Here is a 5,126-nt window from a genome sequence, read left to right as displayed (position 1 = left end):
ATTATTTAACTTTGCTTCCTTCCCCTACTAAACTCCCAACCAAAGCATTAGGAGATATATACTACCATATAATGATCTAAGTAAGGGCAGGCAAAATGTCGATAAATGATACTTATATCATCTTTTATCCGTCCTTTATATACCCTTCCTTTTTATATATAAAGAGAAATTGGTGAAATTTCTAAAGGAACAGAAAATTGACATGTATCATCATCATTCTGTTGTAAAGATATAAAAAGTTAACATGTGTCATATCATAAGTATCTATATATCTCTTTATCTTATCAGAATATGACATGTGAACACATAAGAATTCTCATCAAAATAAAAACTATTCATAATTAAAAATTCTAATAATTAAATATTTTATAATCATTATCAGATTATAACTATCCATAATTAAAAAAACTCATAATTATATATTTAAAAATATAGAAATTGGTGAAATTTCTAAAAGGGCAGAGAAATTGACATGTATCATCATCATTATATTGTAAAGACACAAAAAGCTAACATGTGTCATGTCATAAGTATCCACGCTTCTCTTTATCTTTCAGAGATGACACGTGGGCACCTAAGAATTCTCGTCAAAATTAAAATTATTCATAATTAGTAAATTCTAATAATCAAATATTTTATAATCATTATCAGATTATAACTATCCATAATTAAAAAAACTCATGGTTATATATTTAAATATAAAAATTAAAGAAAAAAACTTGTGTTAAGAGTTCTCTAAATAAAATCATGGATTAACTTCAGAAAACCCCTCTCAACTATTCTGATTTAAGAAGGCCCCCCTCAAGTTTAGGCCTAATGTAGATAACCCCCCTCAACTATGAAATTTTAGATAAGCCCCTGAACTTCCTCACTTAAACCCTCTCCAAAATAGNCACACACACACTATTTTAATATGAGAAATCTCCTCAACTTTGAGCTTATTTTAGAGAACCCCTCTCAAGTATGAAGATTTAAGAAATCCCCATAGACTCTTCTCATTTTACGCCCTGAAAACTAACATTATTAGGTCTAGCATGTTACATGAAAAGTACGTGCTTAAGAGAATACTAAAATATACCCCTCAATCATAAACACCTACTCTGATTTTTTCATGACGGGAGAAAGAGATGAGAAAGAGGGGAAAAAGTATTATAAATTCAAAATAATTTTTTTACTAGTTGGAGTTTGTGATACACCCCATAGTTGAGGGGGTTTTCTCTAATTTTCAAAGTTGAGTAGGGTTATCTATAATATGCCCAAACTTTAGGGTAATTTTCTCAAATTAAAATAATTGAGAGGGATTTTCTAAGACGTTCACCATACATAAGGAGGTCTTCTAAAATTAACTCTAAAATCATACATGCAAAATTATATATATGTTAAATTAAATTCAAAATTGATAAATTAATCTCCCACTTAAAATATTATTGATGAATTTGATCTTTTTTATTATTTATTGATTTGATATCATGCCCTTATTGACCTTTTATAAAGATGGGTTTTTGGTTCAACCGCATCTCTCTTCAAAATATAAATAGAACACAAGACCCATAAAAAACATATAAGATGTAAATATCTATGTGCTCCAAAATGAAATAAATAAATTTTTTACATAACTTATTGAAAATATTATCTGGAATTCTCCCTACTTTATTTGATATTTTCTTATAATTATATTAAAATTCTATTGAGTTCTTAAGATTATATATATTTCTAATTAAACTAAAATTCTAATGCAAATTGTGGTTTAAGTGTTAGATTATTTTAGATCAAATCAATATGTGAATGCATTATATCTCATCAAAATTAGGTTTCGGTTACCCTAATTTTGATCTTAATAAAAAATTTAACTTAATCCAATTAAATAATCAGAAATTTAAGATCAAATCATAAAAAATTAATCTGAATAAATTACTATATATCAGATTCTAAACCTACTCTAATAAAATCTGTTGGAAACATGACATACAATGCAACAAAATATGCATATCATGTAGATTAATCAAAATTAATTGAAGTTTAGAAACACGCCTAAAATGATGTCCAAATTTCTTCAATAATTTGTTCCAAGATCAATCCGAAATAGCTTCATCAAGAGAAAAATCCTCCCAACTAAAATCTACATGTCACCAAAGAGGAACAATACTAAGAGATAGGTTCTCTATTTTCTATTTTTCTATATTTCTTCTATTATTTCATAAGGCTACATATGAACCCTATATGTAGGATTAGACTTGCCTTATAGATTTTAATTTTAAACCATTCTATTCATAATAATTAAACATAGAATAAAATTAGTTAAATACTCTATCCATAATAATTAAAGATAGAATATAATTTGTATTGTATGTAAACCTCTTCTAATGATATTAGTGAGACCAATTGAGTCCTATATCAAGAACCAATTATTAATCAAATTAATAATTTTAATTTAGTAATCAAATCCCTATTTGACCAATTATTCATGAAAGCTCATTCATAATATGGGATTAAATATTCATAAATAATATTATCTTATATTTAGTCCCCTCCAGTATTTGATTTATTTTTAGGTAACTTTCTTGAGCTAAGACAAATCATCTATTTGCTCATACCTATAGTTGTAATCCCCATGAACATAAATAAAAAATATCAAAATAATTTATTTTTTATAAGAAAATAAATTTTAAAAAATAATTTTTAAAACCACTCGTTGATGAGAACTTAATAAGTTTATGGGATATACAAAATAAATTAACTCATTAAAATGTGCACACTAGATCCTATCTAGATATCTATCATTTTCCTAAATGAAATCTAGTAGCCCAACATTTTAGGTTGCATAGCACTTGTAAAATAAGCTTAACCATCATATTAAAACATACTAAATTATCAAATCAGAAATGACAATATCATCAAGTTAAAGAACCATGTAACAACTCAAATTCTCCATTTTTTAGGTAACTCGTCCTAGGGAATCCAAATATCGTCTACTGCTACACATATCACAATATGCGCTTAGCACTTATAAAACAAGCTTAACCATCATATCAAAGCATACTAAATCATAAAATTAGAAATGATAACTGTGACGCCCCTGGTATCACACATGACTGTAGTCCAATGTGAACCCAAAGATGTCAAACCTGTCATGCACCCTCCACTGTACATAAACACATTTCACTATTATAATTACTATCACTCTAGCAGAAACAAAGTATAAAATAGAGAGGGTACAAGCAGATACAACAAAGATGAAAATATACGTATAGATAAAAGACATCCAACAGTATCAATATGTTCCAACAGGAGAAATGAGAGTTCAACTGATAAACTGAAATAAGAGTAAAGAGTCTCTAAAACAAAAAGAATCAATAGAATAGTACAAAGACACCCAGCCTCCAAATGAAATACATCTCTAAAAGAAAAAAAAAAACTAAAATCATAAAAAAAGTCCATCGTGGAGCACCAACTAACTACCTATAAAAGACGAAAATCTATACTCAGTCTCCGTCAACCTACGACTCTCCGAACCCCCATCAACCATGTATCTCAAATTGTGGATCCCTAAATATCAACTTCAATTCCTTTAAATAATTAATCAACAAAGAAATATACACCATCAACATCTCATCCAACAACAAGTCGTATATGTCGTATCGTGGTGTCTCACGCAACCCTCGAGTAGGTGGCACAGAAACAAAAGTACAATCATGTAAAAACCTCGTCAAAGTATACATCGTCACATAAGAAATTCAGGTGTTAGAATACGTTCACAAATAATACTCATCTGAGTTCTAGGCTTCCTAAATATGTAAAGTGTAGTCGTCCGTAGTATTATGCAGCTCATGGACTAGCACACTCGGAAGTCAGTCGTCCGCTATATCATACGATACACAGACATGTGCACTAAAACACCAAAACAATAATGCATCACGAGTGTAGTCGCCCGTGTTCTCATGGCGGTGCACGAACTAACGCACTCAGAGTGTAGTCGCCCACTTTCTCATTGCGGTGTATAGACTAACACACTCAAGCATCCACAACTACTGTAAACCGAAATAATCACCACTCCCTATTGTGACAAACACAAAAATATTAGACTATGCACTACCCAAAAGCTCGTGCATGCTCAAACCCAATACGTGCATTATCATGGTCACGTGCGTACATCGACGTGTGACTCGTACTTCGTGTTTGCAATTAAACACGCGTGAAAGATCAACCTTTTCAAAACAGCACTAGGTCGATCGACTGATTTCTCATTGGTCGACCGGGCGGCGACATGTACGAAACATGCACAAACATCCATCCTTGATCGGTTGACCGATACAGGTATCGGTTGACCAACCAGAGAAAAATCCCTAGATTTTGCTGACCAATCGGTCAACTGATTATTTTGATCAGTCGACCGACCAGAGAGAATTTTCCAACTCTTGAGAAAAGATTAGTTTTCGGTCGACTGATCCTTCTAATCAGTTGACCGGCCAGGTGACAGATCAAAGACGTTAGATTTTCTCTAAAATTCACCAAAATCTAAATTTTTAAAGAATCTCATAAATACAATCTTGATTTACTGTAATTAGGCTTTACTCTGATATATAAAACCATAAATATAAATTTGAGGGGATCTAATAAACCTAACATGATTATATTTATAAATTCATCATGAAAACAATTAAATTAGCAAAAATCTCATGTTAGATTATCTTCAAAACTTCAACCCTAATTAAGAAATTCATTTCATAACTTTTAAATAAAAAAATTTATGTCATAAAGTTTAAGGGAGTGATCTCTACACATATAATAGGTTTTAAAAAATCCAATAGAAACCAAGAAAAATGGGGATGAGTTTGGAGAAGATGAAACTCGCATTTTGCAAATGTTTTGATCTGTAACACATGGAAGAAAAGCTCGATCATTCTTCACAAAAGGCGTAGATCTTGCCCTCCTCTCGAACCTTGCTTCACAAATCTTCTCCCAAAGCAAAGGATTTTGAGGGGGGTGGCTGCTACTCAGAACGTGCAGGATGAAGAAGAAAAGAGGAGAAAGTCGGGTATACACATATATATATGTACAAAACAGACCCGACCCGAAACCAAACAAAATCGTCAGTTGCCGATCTGTCGACCGATTTTAGGGTCAGT

Source organism: Asparagus officinalis, chromosome 3 (genome assembly GCF_001876935.1).
Source record: "Asparagus officinalis chromosome 3, Aspof.V1, whole genome shotgun sequence".
In the NCBI taxonomy this organism is placed as follows: domain Eukaryota; kingdom Viridiplantae; phylum Streptophyta; class Magnoliopsida; order Asparagales; family Asparagaceae; genus Asparagus; species Asparagus officinalis.
Note: the sequence above shows the minus strand (reverse complement) of the source record.